The sequence below is a fragment of the Schistocerca serialis genome, chromosome 1, assembly GCF_023864345.2.
Source record: "Schistocerca serialis cubense isolate TAMUIC-IGC-003099 chromosome 1, iqSchSeri2.2, whole genome shotgun sequence".
Classification (NCBI taxonomy): domain Eukaryota; kingdom Metazoa; phylum Arthropoda; class Insecta; order Orthoptera; family Acrididae; genus Schistocerca; species Schistocerca serialis.
The window spans coordinates 806886836-806904722 of NC_064638.1; the positions used below are offsets into that span (position 1 = coordinate 806886836).

Below are 17887 nucleotides of genomic sequence, written 5' to 3' on the forward strand. Positions count from 1 at the left end.
ATTTTTCCACGCCTCTCATTGTTTATGGCGTCATATCTCGTGAACTTTGATAGATACTCGGTTTTTACCCCACTGGGATTTCCGCGCGACAGTAAGGGGTGTGAGCCAAGTTTGGTCGAAACCGGCCCAGCGGTTTAGGAGAAGATGCGCAAAACACTCTCTCTCTCTCTCTCTCTCTCTCTCACTCACACACACACACACACACACACACACACACACACACATTTTATAATATGTATGGATGTTGATACTCTTGGTCAAAATCCAGTCTAATACTAATTAAATAACCGGCTTCGGTGGGCTGACAATGATCTGCAGATCTCGGAAAAGACTGGCAGCACAGAGTCGCAATCTTCTTCACGGCTTCCTGCTCTCGCACTACGACATCGGCCCTGCTAAACACACCCGCAGGGATGTGGCGCCCAGCTACTGTGTACGACATCCGTCGATTTACAGCAGTTTCAATATTTGAGTGAAGCAACGCCATTATTTGAACGCATTCATTCAAAACATGGCAGTTACATTTGTTCGTATTACTTTCTGTTTTGCATTCGTCTTTCGTACGTTTTAGGTAGCTAACGGCTGAGAAGATACAGTCTCGACACAGTTTTCATGAGTCTTCTATTTCTATTTAGTTTATTAAATTGATGTACAGTTCTGTAACTGGCTCAGTAACTTTATAAATTTTGTCGTAATGGTAGCTATTTCTGTTCGAATCTTAAATTTGTAACTATGTATGCCCTTGTGCGCCATTGGTCCATACTATCTGCCAAACCACGATGATGGCAGGTATGCAGGCGGGTGATCAGACTCCTTTCGATCCTATGTGTATTTGGCGACAAACGTTTCCTGTACACATTTTGGATATTTTGACAAGTCAATCATACTTAACAATTTTGAGGTTGCTAACACTGTATGATCCCTCAGGTACCAATCACAACTGTGTTTAAAGTTTTAACTTTTTTTGAAATTTTGTATGTTTTAGGGCGCAGTTTTTCGTTTTCTTTCTTATATCTGATGCTGATTGTTTGTAAACCGCAATCGGTAACTTCTGAGGTCATCAGTCCCCTAGAACTTAGAACTACTTAAACTTAACCAACCTAAGAACATCACACACATCCATGCCCGAGGCAGGAGTCGAACCTGCGACCGTAGCGGTCGCGCGGTTCCAGACTGTAGCGCCTAGAACCGTTCGGCCACTCCGGCCGGCGGATGTCTAGTTCAATTAGATTGTTTTACGATTAACATTATTGAATTCTTTAATGAGTACTAGCTCTCTCCAATGATGTTTCCAGTCGTATAGGACGATGTCTTCAGCAACACTTTGGGATGGTGGAGGAGAGGTGTGAAATCCCTACATTGAAGCTCTCGTGTGAATTGGAAAGAGTCCAACACACTTTTTGTTTAGTCAGCAATACCGTAACAGTGGCTTAGGCGTTAAATAAGACGTCAAAAGCAGAAACTACGAAGCACGAGCAGCCTTCACGGAACTACGAAGTTAACGATTTCCTGGAGAAATGACCTCCTCTATAAATACGGAACAGGACAGCGAAAAAAGTGAGTAAAATTGTAAACTTTTGTACCAAATGTCTCCGTTACATCGTTGATGTGAAGTGGCCAAATGTCAAATCAAATGAAAATGATGTTCTTTGAAAACTCAAGAAAAGCATACGAAAAGGCATCAGTGAAATGGCGCTTAGTTGGATACTGTGAAAATCAGAAGCTAAGTTTGTCAAAGAGAGAGAGAGAGAGAGAGAGAGAGAGAGAGAGAGAGAGAGCATTTGGTTACGTACTTGATGACAATTAACAAAGCTATGTGGTTAATGACGGTAGATGATCACAAATCAACGCCCTTGAACGAGGCCAGAACGTATTGAAAAGGTTTATAGTCCTGCGTGGAACAGGAGGACTGGATGACTGCTATCTCTCTTACGGATTAGTGAAGCAAGTAAAACTAGTGTATGAATAGGCAGCATCTGCCGTTAAGCATCGGCGGAATCATTCAACTCGTGCAAGTTCTGCACAGAGTACACTAATTGTACTCTGGTTCCCTAGATTAGAGAAATTCATAGAACAGCTTTGACAGATATAAAGCAACTGACGTGAAAGGTAGCACATCGTCAAAAGTTTTCCCTATTCTACAAATGCCATCACCGCTTTTTGCCTTTCTTCACGCATACCAAGTAATTTAGTAATTAATAAAGAATTTTAGTTAAGGAAATGGTGTCTGAATCTTAAAAAAAGAGTCTGTCGTACAATTAAAACATCTGTGCTAAGCCGCTTTCCCAGCTTCAAGTGAATCGGTATTTGCTTTCCCGAGCAGGTACGGAAAGTTAGGGAGCGTATCTCGCCTGATGACGTCAGGCAGACTTCACTGCACGGCAGGCGGGCTGTGCACGCTGCATCGTGCAGCACGCCAGGCGTTCGGCCATGGGTGGGAACCTACAAGCGGTAGTGCAGCAGGAGAATAAAATATCTCCCGTGTCGGCAGCGGGAAAGGATTGCCTCTCATAAATGTTTTCATCTTTCTGAGAGAGGGTAAATAACGTACAGTAGGTGGAACGGTCGGGGCAGGAAATACAGTTGTCACATACCCCGTGTCGACGCGACTTAACGCCATATTTTCCACTAGCGTGGACGATAAATGCTGAACTCTCAGGAATGGTGTCAGATAACGGGACAGGTCGACAGCCTCTTTTCGATAAATACTGGAACGTAAGAAATGCGTGACTACTGACACAGAAAGGAAAATGCCATCAGGAAGATTGTCTTTCAGCGACCACAACCGTTTTCGTGAGCACTGACATGCCTATATTTATTCACAGCGTCCAAATACCGCTAGTCGCGGCCAGAAAATGCAGTAACCATTTTTTAATTACAGATTGAACGCATAACATCTAGTACAATTGTACACTCACTATTAATATAGTACATTATTTTAAAGTTTAAATTCTAAATGATGAATGGAGTGGTGCAAACACAGTGTTAACTTATTGTGTGATTCTAAAGTTCAGACGTAAGATATTCATTTTCAAAAAAATATAATCGACTATTGTAAACAGTTTCACATTTGTAATACGGAAGAAATTAGAAATGACAGAGATATACGGGATGAATCATATAAGTCAGAATACGCTTAATATTTTGTAACCGCGCAAAAATATAGAATTTTGCTGGACAGCTAATAATTCAAATTTCATACACTGGTACAATGATGAGATTTTTTCTGTAATTTAACGAAGCACGTGTTGTAAACACCAGAGCAGTACAGAGCTATAAAATGATTCGTAGTCTAGACCATGTAATTCTGAAAATGGTTATGCTAAATGTGTGAGCGGCGATTAGTGTTTCAGAGCACTCCCTTGTTAACATAGCCTGGTTGCCCTGAACTTGTGCTGTGTCACCCGACGTCGAACTCATATTTCACTCGTTCCCCAGTATTCTTCTTCTTACTTTCGTGAGAAAAGTTTTACTTCTGCCATTGACGAATGGTATGTACTGGTTCCTATATACAAGGGCGTATATTTCGAGGAAGTAATACACGTTCAGGAAACACCAATTGTTTGAGTTATATCTTCCTTTTCGCATACATGTTGCAAATATTCCATATTTCTGTAATTTTCGACAGTAGCTTGACATTGCCTCACATCGTCGTACTATAACGAAGACATGGTCATATGTACTACCTTCTGGGTTATGTGATTGGTTCAAATATTCTTTTTTTACTAACAGAACACAGAAGATTATAAAATGGACAGCAAATGCTCATCAGAAATGAAAGTAATATCGGATGTGTCACTGGGAAGCGAATCAAGTTTGTCTATGTTGTCACCCTCAAACCATGTTTCAGACAAAATCAACAGCAGCCTCAACGATGCTACTGTCTAAAGAGAAATATTGTTGCTCAATTATTGTTAAGAAATGCAGAACGGCGTATACGGCATTTCCACTTGCACATTGAATAGCAGCTCTTTTTGTATGTGGATAAACGCAATATAACCGCCATAAACCAGAAAAACGACCCGATGGTTTGTGGTTACATAATTAGCAGTAAATCACTTAATTTAAATGTCGAATGCTAACACGTGAAATTAATAGCTGGGAACGCGATTGGGAAGTTAGATACATGGATTAAATTCTGGGAAGGTGCAGTGCGTATGTTAAGAAAACTGCGAACAACATAGTGCAACAACAAATATCGTGGGCAGTTGTTCTTATATCGTCTATGACGCATGAACACTGAAAATGGCCAATGAGTGACCGAAACGAAGAATGAGTCTTTTTGATTGTGTCCCAAAGAAATAAAACGGAGTGTATAATACGTCAATACATTCTACATTTACAGAAAGTCGATTTTTTCAACATTTAACTGTACGAAGGTCGGTAGCATAACGATTCCAACACCCGAAACACCATTAGCGAGTCGAATCAGGTTTACTTTATAGAATGGGAGGGCGGGGTGGGGGGACCAGTCTTCATCATCAGTAAGCGAGTGAGAATATGCCTTTCCTTTCCCCCTTGTGATTTGTGGACGAAGTCATACGACGTTGGTAGTGAGGTCGGGAAAGGAGCGAGTGCTGAGCATCATGAGGCTAACCGTTAGCCGAGAATAAGGTTGGGGGCGAGGTAGACGCAAGAGGCTTCTTTGATAGTCGTGATTTGGTGAGACAATGATGCGGGTGGGAATGGATTCTGGAAAGAGAAATATGTGTAGGGTGGGGATCAATTTTAGGCTTAAAAACAGGTGTTGTAGGATAAGGAATGGATAGAAATTTTTACTGGCCTTGTGGAGTGAAGCTTTTGAACCAACTCTATCGAAATGCCATACTTAGCTTTTGTCTCGCCTAGTGTCACATTGTTCCCTGTAAGTATCGATACACATTACAGCAGGCCGCGGTGCAACCCCCGGCCTACCCTATCTTCCATGACTGGTGGAGAGTTATTGGAGGGGGGAGGCAATTCTATAGCTTGCGCGTTTTACCGAGACCAATCGTTTGGATCATCGTGGTTGAACGGGAAATTAAATCTCATTTCCTCCGAATAGGAGACCATTTTCTTAACTTATTCGATGTACCGCCGATGAACTTGGGATATAACAGAGGAAAGCCATTCATCAAACTCTGAATGTAATTTTTCAGTAGTACTTACTTTTGTTTTCAATTTGTGACTTGTTTGTACTTTACTATCTTGCAGAGCGGGAATTGAGGGAAATACTGATAAAATGTTGGTATTACCATCACTTCCGCATTTCGAATGTTTGGAGAATTGTTATCGATTTATTGAGATGTATCTATCCTTCAGAAGCGAATGGTCGTATCTAACGTTTGCTAGTATACAAGTAAAAAGGGTGTTTCCAGAATGAGATTTTCACTCTGCAGCAGAGAGAGCGCTGATATGAAACTTCCTCTAATTATGATACAGGTTGTACGCAAATCTTGCACTAGGGGCATCTCTGACTTAAGTTGGCACCCTAGGCGACCGCTGTGTCGCTCGACCCTTCAGTCGGCCCTTGCTGAGATAATTCGGGAGACAGGAGCGTCCGTCGACCGCCCGGGATATGTGGCTGGCAACGTTGTTGCTGCGATTCGAGGTTTTGATTTTGATGTCGATAGCTAACACACTGATTTATTTTTTCACCTTCGCTAAAGCTCCGCGACAAAACTATCGGGGCCAGATTCTTTTGTTCATTTTTTTATATTTTAAATCTTTTCATTCCCAATCCCTGATGGAAAGAGGGCGGGTTGCTTGAGAGCAATATGCTCTATTCAGCCATGTAGTTTTACATAATTTATTTACGGATTTTGTTTTTTTACATATTCATTTTGTTTGAAATTTATACAATATTAGTATTTTGCTTATTATGGTGTCTTGTTGTTGTGCTTCCTGTTGTTTTGTAGATCTCGTTGTTTTACGTTATTTCATCTACATATGGTGGTGTTTCTCCGTTTTGAGTTAAGGGGAGCATTGTTAGCGTTAATTCTGGGAAGAGTTTTGTAGTGTTTTGTGTTACAGTTCTGTTTGGGCGCGTGTACTTGTATTTGGGTTCTCGGTCTTTGTTAGTTTGTGCGATAGTAAGTATTTTAAATCCGGCCTATTTTCTAGGGTGCGCTTGCCGTATTTTGCTCCGAGCTTGGTTAACCGTGTTTGTAGTGAGATCACTGTTGCTGCTTCATACGCTTCTTCCCTCAGTGTAGTGTTGTTCAACCTCATGAAGCTTCTCAGGAGCGTCTTATTGGTACAGTACAGTTTGTTGGCTATGGTGCGTGTCATACCCGCAAGAGCTGGTGCACCGTACTCTAGAATTGCCCGAATAAAGGTTTTGTATGTATGGATTGCTATGCTATTGCTACACTCTTCAATTCTACCTTGAACTGCACGGGCTAACGCTTGTCTTTTCCTTACATGTGCATCTGCATCTACATCGATAATTCCTGTTCGACTCGCAAATAGAACGACGGAAAAACTACTGTCTAGAAGCCTCCGCATGAGCCCTAATTTCTCATATCTTACCTTCGTGGTCCTTATGTGCAACAGTGTTGGAAGCAACAGAATCGTTCTGCAGTCAGCTTCAAGTTACGGTTGTGTAAATTTTCTCAATAGTATTCCTTGAAAAGAACGTCGCCTTCTATCTGAGTTCCCGAAACATCTCCGTAACACTTGCACGGTGTTTGAACCTACCAGTAACAAATCTAGCAGCCAGTCACCGAATTGCTTCGAGGTCATCCTTTAATCGGATCCCAAAAACTTGAGCAGTACTCAGAAATAGGTGCCACTAGCGTCCTATATGCGTTGTTCTTTGCAGATGCACCACACGTTCCTAGAATCCATCCAATAAACCAAAGTCGATCATTCGCCTTTGATGGCTCTCGATCTTCCACGATAATCTAGTCCATCAACATGAGTGGCAAATATGAGGTAGCCAAGGAGGTGGAAACGTGGGTTCTACTATGGCAAGACTGCTTAGTAGCTACAACAGGAAAACGCAATTAATTAGCAGGAGTACATAATAAGAAAGTAGTCCATGGTCAGTTGGTTGACAATTATAGAAGACGCGAGTAGACTGAGCGTATGTAGAATGACATAATTTGCAAGTCACAAATCTTGCAGTGACGAATTAATCCCTCGTAAACTTGAATGTCGAATCCGGTGAATTTGAAGACTAACTTGGAGCGGAACTACAAAGACTTGATGGCAGCAATGGCTGAGCTGCAGACGATGACTGACATCGGCGCTGGCTGACCACTGAGCGCGGCTACGAACTGTAGACTGGCACAACTGCACTACTCTCCTGCTGCACATGAAGTGGCTTAGCGGCGCCTCGCGGCGAGCATAAGTACTGCGACTGGCTGTGTTACTCTTTGGCTAACACAGCCGTTCTTCTGCTCCGTTTATCGAGAGAATCGCATCCGGGGGATTGATCTCTCAGGCGGCCGTGTGGTCGTATGGCTGACGACATCACAGCCTTCCCTACCACAATACCCACATGCTCGATCCATTTCATATCGCTTTGCAACTTTACGCCCAGATACTTGAACGACGTGACTGTGGCCAGCACGACACATTAATGCTGTATCCGAACCTACATTTAGAGTCACCTGTCATTCATCACACCAACTAAGAATTTTGTCTAAGTCAACTTGTATCCTTCTACAGTCACCTACTTATTTTGCTTAACGTCTCTGTCTAGTGTGTTCGCCGGCCGGAGTGGCCGAGCAGTTCTAGGCGCTACAGTCTGGAACTGCGCGACCGCTACGGTCGCAGGTTCGAATCCTGCCTCGGGCAGGGATGTGTGTGATGTCCTTAGGTTAGTTAGGTTTAAGTAGTTCCAAGTTCTAGGGGACTGATGACTTCAGAAGTTAAGTTCCATAGTGCTTAGAGCCATTTGAACCATTTTCTAGTGTGTTCCTAATTTAAATATTTATCTAGTGGACAACTAAATACTTGGCTGTGTTCCCCAGAGTGTTAGACGAATGCGGAGCGGTAGGCGCAACTTAAAGTAGGAGTTTCCAGTTTTCGTGCTTCGCTGACATAGACCTGCCATTAGCTGCTAGGGCCCCTCGGGGCAGACGCAACGCATCGCATCGCTTCGCTCCCAAAACGCCTCCTGCAGCGCAGCCTCGGGACGGTGTGGGACAGAGCGGCGGGCAGCGCCCCCCTGCTGCCGCGGCCGGCCACGGCGGGTGTGGGAACGTCTGCAGCCCAGCACAGTGCGGTACGGCACGGCAGCGCCAGGGGCAGGGCGATGACAGTAGAAAGTCCCCGCTTCCAGGAACCGCGAGAAAAACGAGAGTAGCCGGTTTGCGCGGTCCGTTACACGCAGCCGTCTGCCACGCACCGCGGCCGCTGCCCGCCTGCCTGGCCACACGCAGGCGCCACCACTCGGACGGCAACTCTTCTCTCGCAGAGCACATTACCTCATTCTTAACACCTCGCTCCTAGTTATCGTACCTGGTTAGACTAATAAGCAAACTATACTGCGTAGCACCACGTCCGGCCTTGATAATGGGCTCAATTCGGCGAGGAAGTGAGTCCTTTAAGTTTCATCTGGTATGCCGCTCATTGATGATTGGATCGCACAACGCTACTAGATTCTAAGGTGGTTATTATTATTATTATTATTGTATGCATCAATTACTGTAACACACGTTTAGCAAAACAAATAAATATATATAAAATGAACATGTGAAATTATATACAGTACACAATTTTTAAAACGGCTCAGACTACACTCGGATGGCCGGCCGCGGTGGTCTCGCGGTTCTAGGCGCGCAGTCCGGAACCGTGCGACTGCTACGGTCGCAGGTTCGAATCCTGCCTCGGGCATGGATGTGTGTGATGTCCTTAGGTTAGTTAGGTTTAAGTAGTTCTAAGTTCTAGGGGACTAATGACCACAGCAGTTGAGTCCCATAGTGCTCAGAGCCATTTGAACCATTTTTACACTCGGATGTTGATGGACTCGATCCAGCGGAGTGCCTCGTGGGATGCTTGTTGGAGTTTCTCAATGCCACCAGGAAAGCATCTGATTGGACATTCATTCACAATGTGGCTCATTGTTTGGGTGTCACCACAGTCACACATACTGTCACTTGAAAAGCCCCGCTTGTGCATGTTGTATTTACACCTACCCTCTTCAGTCCGATATCTGTTTAACTGCACCCACACCTCCCTTGGTTGGAGGGAGCCTGGAACTGGAACTGTTGGATTGTCTACAAGTTCGTGGTTTCGGGTTCTTGTAGCTTGCCACTCACGCTTCCACTCTGCGTCCTGGTCGAATCCTGTGGATAACATTTGGACTCCCATTTCATATGCTGGTCTTCTAGATTTGAGGCGTTTCCTGGGCAATGATAGCAAATCGTCATGAAGAGGGATCGAGTTGTTTTCAGAAACTTGCTGACAGAGGTTGTAAAGAGCAGCCTATCGACGGAGGTCTGGAGGACAGATGTTTGAAAGCATTGGTAGCCAGCAAGTAGGTGTAGACCGGACTGTACCACTAATTCCTCTCATAACTATGTTCAGTTGGCCGTCTACTTTCACTACGTGGGCGCTTCGGAGCCACCCTGGTGCACAATATTCTGCTGCAGAGTATACCAGTGCAAGGGATGTTCCTCGGAGGACTGATGTCGTTGCTCCCCATGTACTGCCTGCCAGCTTTCTCACAAGGTTCACTCGTGTTTGTATCTTCTTGGCCAAGTTGGAAAGGTGTTTTTTGTATGTTAAAGTTCTGCCCAGAGTGACTCCCAGGTATTTTGGGCTTTCGTTGTATCTGACTGTGTCAAGAGGGCCGAACTGTGGACTGATCTTTGCTGATGAATGGCGATTAGAGAGGTGGAACAGGCTTACCTCGGTTTTAGAAACATTTGGTCTCAGTCGCCATGTCTGAGACCAAATGTTTCTAAAACTGCTACATTTCACCCGCGGTTCCAAAAGCTTTCAGACATTTTCTGTGATTCTGTTAAAAGTAGGAAGTCTCCAGGTAAATACGGGATCCCCAATGAGTTACTGAAATACGGAGGATAATCTATATCTGAACAATTAACTAAGTTGATTAACGATGTTATAACTTGTAATAAAATCCCAAACGAATGGAGAACTAGTATTACAGTTCCAGCGTACAAAAAAGTAGATAAGAAAGACCAATCCAAAATCTACTCACTTCAGTTCTTACACTCATGACAAAAATAAAAGGCAATAAAACAATAAGTAAGATTTTAGATCCGATAGGTCATGCACAAAAGGTGGTATTCCTTCTTAGACAGGTTGAACACAATTCCATCGAATACGACAGACCATCTTATCTTTGTATTACTGATTGATAGTATTTAGTTAACATATGTGGTAGACCTGCTCTACAGTCGGAGGATTGCTTCCAACTTAATAAAAACAATTCAAGACATTTATTCCAAAAACTACTTCCAGGCGAAAATTAGTTCTAGGTCAATTATCTACATAGCAGTTAAAAATGGTATTAGACAAGTTGACTCTTTGAGCCCGCTACTTTTTAATGTAGTCACTAACGAGGTGATGAAGAAGGTATTGGCTGGAAATGGTTATAGGAACGAAGAAATAAAAATCATTTGTTACGCAGACGATGAGTTTCTGGTGGCAAGCAGATAACCTGCAGAAACTTTTTCATATATTTAACGTGGCAGACAGAAACCTAGATGTGGCCATATCCACTCAAAAAAATCAGACGTATGATCACGTTTGTGGAACTAATTAGATGCAAATGGAAGTGAACAGCAAAATTATTCAACAGGTAATTACGCTTAAATAACTTGGTATTGAACTTTATAGCGGTGGAAATGTCAGAAAGGAAGGTAGAGAACAAGTAACAAAACCAAATAAAGTGGCAGGGCGTTTAAATGATACTATTTCGAAAAGCAAGAATATTCGAAAAGATGCAAATGCTAGAATATGTAAAACATTAGTGAGACCAATTATGACATACGCAGCTGAGAGAAGACCGCAAACATCAAAAACAAAAAGACTTTTGGGAACCACAGAAATGAAAAAATCTGCGAAGGATTACAGGGAAGACACTGCAAGGTAGAGAGAGAAGTGAAAGCTTTAGAGAAGGATGTTGTTGCAGTAAATGCCGACTGTTTTGTCTAATTTGTTTACAGTAAAATAGTTTGATTTGGCATAATTAATGATTTGCCCGTATAGAGGGCGTGCATATTCGATTCATGCAATTTTTATTCCAGTATGTTTTAGCTGTTAAAATTTTCAGTTTTAATTGTTTATTAGTTTTATGTATTTCAAAAACATTTCACAGTATTATACGTCTATATTTTGATGCAATAAATATCCATTGATTTTTATAATTCGTTTAGAATAAAGTTGTTTGATTTGCCGAAATTAATGGTAAGCCCGTATAGAGGGCATGGATGTTCGCATATGACGGAATGAGAGGCCGTTGCAGACTTTTGTAAGCAACAGCTTTCAGTTTTGTATTAAGACTTCCACAACTTTGGTTCCATTGGTTGTATCTTTTGTAAAGATTGATACATGTACTTCTGTATGAAAATTGTGGTCTACATGCACCTGAAGCTTATACAGGGTGTTACAAAAAGGTACGGCCAAACTTTCAGGAAACATTCCTTACACACAAATAAAGAAAATATGTTATGTGGACATGTGTCCGGAAACGCTTAATTTCCATGTTAGAGCTCATTTTAGTTTCGTCCACCTACGCTCAATGGAGCACGTTATCATAATTTCATACGGGATACTCTACCTGTGCTGCTAGAACATGTGCCTTTACAAGTACGACACAACATGTGGTTCATGCGCGATGGAGCTCCTGCACATTTCAGACGAAGTGTTCGTACGCTTCTCAACAACAGATTCGGTGACCGATGGATTGGTAGAGGCGGACCAATTCCATGGCCTCCACGCTCTCCTGACCTCAACCCTCTTGACTTTCATTTGTCTACGCAACCTCTACCAAATGTAGAGACTCTTCGTGCTCGTATTGTGGACGGCTGTGATACAATACGCCATTCTCCAGGGCTGCATCAGCGCATCAGGGATTCTATGCGACGGAGGGTGGATGCATGTATCCTCGCTAACGGAGGACATTTGGAACATTTCCTGTAACAAAGTGTTTCAAGTCACGCTGGTACGTTCTGTTGCTGTGTGTTTCCATTCCATGATTAATGTGATTTGAAGAGAAGTAATAAAATGAGCTCTAACATGGAAAGTAAGCGTTTCCGGACACATGTCCTCATAACATATTTTCTTTCTTTGTGTGTGAGGAATGTTTCCTGAAAGTTTGGCCGTACCTTTTTGTAACACCCCGTATAAATTTGACAACACTACGTGTTTTACGATAACTTGTCTTTTACATATACTGTACCTTGTATGGTTGTGAGACATTGGTTGTAAGGGCTGTTACTTTACTGATTTATGTCTTTTGTACTGTTTTAATAGTGATGAGCATTATTGTATAGTTGAAAGCAATCTGCAATAAAATTCAGATTGTGCGCGACTGATCGCTGTTCTTGCTTGCTGAAGGCCGTTGTCATCTTGCAAGACGGGATGTCCAAGGCTTGTACAACAAAGGGCAACAGTAATTCACGGAGAATGTTGAAATATGTCTTATCGTTCGTATGCACTGTTAAACTAACGAGGGGGCCGAAATCGTGGTATTATTTGCTGCCACCTAATTACGAGTTCAATCCCAAAAGTTAGGTTTCCTACACTTTTAGCTGTACAAACAAACGTTTATTTTCTATAGAAATTACTTCGTTTTAAAGTTTGAGGAATGCTTTATTTTTGTGCGCAATGTTCATTTCGGTCGACGCATTTTTGTGGCCCCTGAAGCTGTTTTATAATGTCTGTGTCATACCAGCTCGACATCAGATCCTTCAGAAAGAGTTGAACCTCATCTTTTACCTCGTCGTCGGAGCAGAATTGCCTTCCCGATCAATGTTCCTTCAACTTAGGCAACAAGTGGTAGTCACTCGGTGCCAAGTCTGACATGGGGGGATGAAAGAGAAATTGTGGGGGGGGGGGGGGGGGGGGAAGGAAGGGGGCGAGGCACCATCCTTTTGGTAGATGAAGTCTCTGTTGGCTCCTGGCTGGGGCATGAGCCAATTTTCTAGTATATTGTAACAAACGTTTTTATCTATTCAACCTGGCAAGATATAGGTCTGTTCTGAGCAAAATGCGGGTCCGTAATCTTTAAAGTTTCATAAAGAAATTTATCTTCACACAAGCGAATTTTCACTAGAAATTCATTTGTATAAAACTCGTAAAACGTCGAACATTATGTTTCAAAGGCCGATATTAAAGCAATGGTAGGCGGAAACGTTTGTACTTCAGTCTTCTTCGTAAAACCTGCCAAATCTTGAAGTCGGTAGATACTTAGGAAAATCATCTGTACTATCTTAACGTTTGTTCACGCATTTTGGCCGACCTGATGATTTCCCCTTACAAAGGCACCTTGTGACTGTAAACTGCACGTGTTATGTCTGATGGAGTTGGGGTCCAGTTAGCAAACACGTCTAGGGCCATTCGTAAGAGTACTTGAAAACACGACTAATTCAGTCGCAGATATATAGTTAAAGAAATGAAATTCTCAAATATACCTCCTAAAATATGGGAGAACTAACATTTGAAGTGCTTTTTGTTCGGCCGAACACGTTTAACCCATCCAAATTTCAGGGAACAAAAAACAAAAGTGCAGCAGTTTCTAAGTAAGTGATGGTATGACATAAAAATTTACGTAGATATGATCTGTGTTTGTACCAAAGACAATACATTCACATCACATAATTCATGCCTGTCACAGTGGGATAGCAGAAAGTTTATTCCCTATGTGAAAAAAGCAACGATCAAGAAACTATTTTACCAAATGGTACTTGTTAGCAGTTTCAGGAGATCACTGGGCGTTAGCTTTACACGATAGTATCACCTTACGATCTACAATCTGAATCTAGCACTGGGACAGTAACACGAAATTACATGAAACCTGCGTGCGTCGTCAGCAAGGGATACTGATTTATTGCGATGAAACCTTAGTAAACCGAATACTTTCTCTCGCATATGAAAATGTATCTTGGGCAGCCTGTTACAACATAAAATGCGCTTTTGTACAAGGGCGCCCATGCAAGTCCCTCCCCCCTCTCCCCTGCTCTCACGGAAAAGAGAAAACAAAGACATGAAATGTATTCGCACTTGCGAATATGGTCTACCTCCAGCTGTGCAGCGAAATGACGACAATGAAAATTTGTGTCGGACTGGGACTCGAACCCCGATTTCCCGCTTATCGCGAGCGGTCGCTTTACTATTTGGCTAGGACGACACTGATTCAGTTTCTCTTTGTTTCTTTGGTCATTAATGAGCGGAACTCGTAAATAAGTGAGGTGCTGGGTCATGCCCAATAAATTAGTTGTAAAAGTCGCGTTACCAAGATGTTTTCAAACCGCATATGGGTTCCAATTCAGAATATTATCTACTCAGTCCCTTCTACATGTCCTGGAAGTTAGTGACGGGAATTTCCAAACACCCTATGTATTGGAATCAGGTGCTTGTCTTCCAAGAAAATAATTTAAAAGTCGTTTATCCGCAAGTTTTTAACAGGGTTGTAACTGGAAGTTTTTTATGAGCACCTATAAGTCGCCATTCGTCATCCAAAATATTAAAAAAACTCCATATCCCCAGGTCTAAGACCGAGCGAGGTGGCGCAGTGGTTAGCACACTGGACTCGCGTTCGGGAGGACGACGGTTCAATCCAGCGTTCGGCCATCCTGATTTAGGTTTTCCGTGATTTCCTTAAACTGCTTCTGGCAAATGCCGAGATGGTTCCTTTGAAAGGACACGGCCGACTCCCTTCCTCATCCTTCCCCAATCCGATGAGACCGATGACCTTGCTGTTTGGTCTCTTCGACTAAATCAACCCAACACAGGTCTAAGCACACCCCCCCTCCCCCTGCCCCCAGCGTGACGACGACCAGATTGGCTAACTTCAATGCTACTCCGCCTAGGCAGATGCGCGGTCAGCGCGGCAGACTGCTAACCGAAGGGGTCGGGTTCGATTCCCGGCCGAGTCGGAGGTTTTCTCCGCGAGGGGACTGGATGTTGTGTTATCCTAACGTTCGTGTCGTCGTAATTGACATTCCACTGCTGAGACGGCTGTATGGGCATCGCCCTAAGGCCAATTAAAAAATTAAAAAACTTCAGTGCTAAATAACGCGAAAACGGCGCAACGTATCTAATTTTTCACAACTATTATTTCTGAGCACACACTCCTCTGTAAAGCCTTTACAAGATTTTCAGACTGTTTCTGACCACCTTGTAGACTAATTCGAATAAAGCAGTCCACATAACATGCGTCAAATGTTTATTTGTTACACACATACAGTTGGTTACAGAGATAAGTTTTCATTTCGCCTGTTGGTACTCCAGTTGCTATGGGCATATTTGTCGATTGCCGTTTTTGTTTCAAGCTGTGGTTGAGTTGACGTAAATGAATTTTTCAACTATGACTGTGATTATCATTTTTGGCCAATTCTATTGTACCGTCCAAGCATCCCGCACGTATTTACAGATGGTGAGTATACCAATATGGTTTTTGTGTGCGGGTTTTGTAATGGAATCGCTGCTGCTGCGTCTGGTGTACACGGTAAACGATTTGCTAACCACAGAGTATCAGATTCAAGCTTGTTAAAACATGTTTTCGTTAAACTGCGTGAGATTGGTGCAGTGTCCAGCAGTCCTATACGATACGAACTGCAAATGAACAGAGTGTGGATGAATTAGAAGGCATTGTTCAATTGGTAGAACACACATAATTTCTGTACGTATAGTGTTCCAAGTACAGGTAGAAGCATATGGCGAACATCTAGCATGCACGGCATGAATCGAAATAATTGCAATTTAGTCGTTGGCTCGTTGGAAACCGTTGAGTGACAGCATTAACGTTGTTTGCCTATGAAGCCACTGTCCCTAGTGACAGCGTCAATAACACTCGTAACTCACATCGGTAGTACGACGAAAACGACGTGCTTTTCAGCATAAACATTTTTAAGAGTGGTTATCTGTAAATGTGTTGTATGGTATTATAGACAATCAGGTGATTGGGTCTTTTGTGCTACTGCGTTGTCTTAGGGAGCCTCCGTTATCTAGACTTTCTTGGAAACTAGCTTCCACCATTATGGGAAGACGTTCCTTTGGCCAGAAGGATGGGTATGTTCTTCCAAGATACCGGGACCATATACATTCGCGTTGTCGGATGACACATAATCTAAACCCAAGACGAATGGATCGTTCCGATTATGAATGTGCTGCCCACACAAAATGGCGCCAGAACGGCTACGCATGGTTTTACGAAGATGATTACAAAGAGCAGTGAAGCAGGAGGTGAAATTTATGAAAATAAACTTTTAAATCAATCATTTGCCTTTCTTTAACAGTTTCTATGAGTGTTTTGCTTTGCTCTAACAGCTGTATTTCTCTACTCAGTGAAAACTGGACACATGTTATATGGAATGTTTTATTTGAAGTAATCTACAATGCCACCTCCTAAAATATTTACTGTTCCTCCAGAATTACCGTTGCTGGTGGAATGCGCTTTAGCAATAGCGTTCCTGCTAGAAGCGTTATTCTTTGTTAGTGAGCACCAAATATTAACTTCAAAACGCTTACAGCTTCTCGTTTAGAATCAGCTATCTAAGCGTTGTCACTCGTTGAAATTAGGGTCGAATTTCCCTAGTATATCATTTCGGTGATCTCTAAGAGACGAAGACACACTGTCACTATTTACTAGCGATTTTTGGTATAAACTAGCAACCCACTCCAGCTCTGCACAGTTAGTACTAAATATCTATCACCGAATAATTTGTATATAATGCATAATAAGCAACGAGATAATGCATGACGCTCTTAACCAGAGTTACATTGCGCCTCGTTTTCGGAAGGAGATTCCAGAGAGCGAGTTACAGCCTGATATTATTGAGCCACAGCATGTCCCACCTCACGATCTGTCATGGATTCTTGAGATAGTATGGTCCTCAGTCTTCTAGCCGTTCTAGTGTATCGAGAAAGACTCGACCATTTTCTAGGCATTTTTGTTTGTAAACAGAGTGGAATCAAAATGTAATAAGTAAGTACGTGAGTCCTAGCCAAGAAGTCAAATATATAAATATAATCTATCGAAGAAGCAAAGCAATGTCGTTAAGCTTCTAACACATGAAACAAAATCAGTAAATCTGTATACTCTAGCCAAGTAAATTCAATGTTGGTTTGTATTCGGAAAGATAATATTATGATGTTTGGTTTGTGGGGCTCTCAACTGCACGGTTATCAGCGCCCGTACAGATTCCCAACCTTTGCTCAGTCCAATCTCGCCAGTTTCATGAATGATGATGAAGACAACACAAACACCCAGTCATCTCGAGGCAGGTGAAAATCCCTAACCTCGCCGGGAATCGAACCCGGGACCCCGTGCTCGGGAAACGAGAACGCGACCGCGAGGCCACGAGCTGCGAACGGAAAGATAATAATGCGCTGCTTAATCCTGTCACAGACGTAAACTTCCGAAAATACTTCTGTCTGTTGGTTCTTTGATGTACTACTCCATGATAATCGTGTCACTTAGGTAAACATTCGAGATACTAAACTGATGAGACTTCTTAAAGTGTTACTTAAGATATTTTTTCTTTTCGTGATCCGATTTTGATGAAATGAAGCCTGTATGTTGCCCCAAATTGCGCTCAAATTACCTGTGAAAACGTCATGAAAATTGGACTATAGTTTTGGAGACTAGAGTGTTCAAACAGACAGGTGAAGTTTTTGAAGATAGTTTTGTTGTATCCTGTTACTTGCCTATACCACCCGCAATCAGTTTTTGGCAAATGTTTTCGTTGTACGGATTTACAGTTTT

The 17887-nt window shown here is 42.5% G+C and overlaps 1 protein-coding gene across 1 annotated transcript in view; it reads right to left on the bottom strand.

Moving 5' to 3' along the window:
- Positions 1–17887, bottom strand: part of LOC126484065 (uncharacterized) — a 479398-nt gene that overhangs the window by 100543 nt on the left and 360968 nt on the right. The gene's annotated exons all lie outside the window — the stretch shown is intronic.